Source organism: Bison bison, unplaced genomic scaffold (assembly GCF_000754665.1).
Source record: "Bison bison bison isolate TAMUID 2011002044 unplaced genomic scaffold, Bison_UMD1.0 scf7180017864314, whole genome shotgun sequence".
In the NCBI taxonomy this organism is placed as follows: Eukaryota; Metazoa; Chordata; class Mammalia; order Artiodactyla; family Bovidae; genus Bison; species Bison bison.
The window spans coordinates 2128406-2128688 of NW_011494886.1; positions in this window are offsets into that span (position 1 = coordinate 2128406).

A 283-nucleotide genomic window follows, 5' to 3' on the forward strand; every position below is an offset into this window, starting at 1 on the left:
AGAGCTCCCACAAAAGGAAATCCACTAGTTCTAATAGTTGTGGACATTGAAGGCAAGAATACACAGGAGTAGGACTCAGATTAGAATCTGAGTTGCCCCCAAAGCAGGTCCAGAGATCAGCAGTGTTGGAGGGTATCCAAGGGAGGTAAGGTGGACTGTGACTCTCAGCGAAGGAAAGGACTCTGATAGCAATGACTAACTCCTACAGCTCAACTCCAGAAAAATAAATGACCCAATCAAAAAATGGGCCAAAGAACTAAATAGACATTTCTCCAAAGAAGAC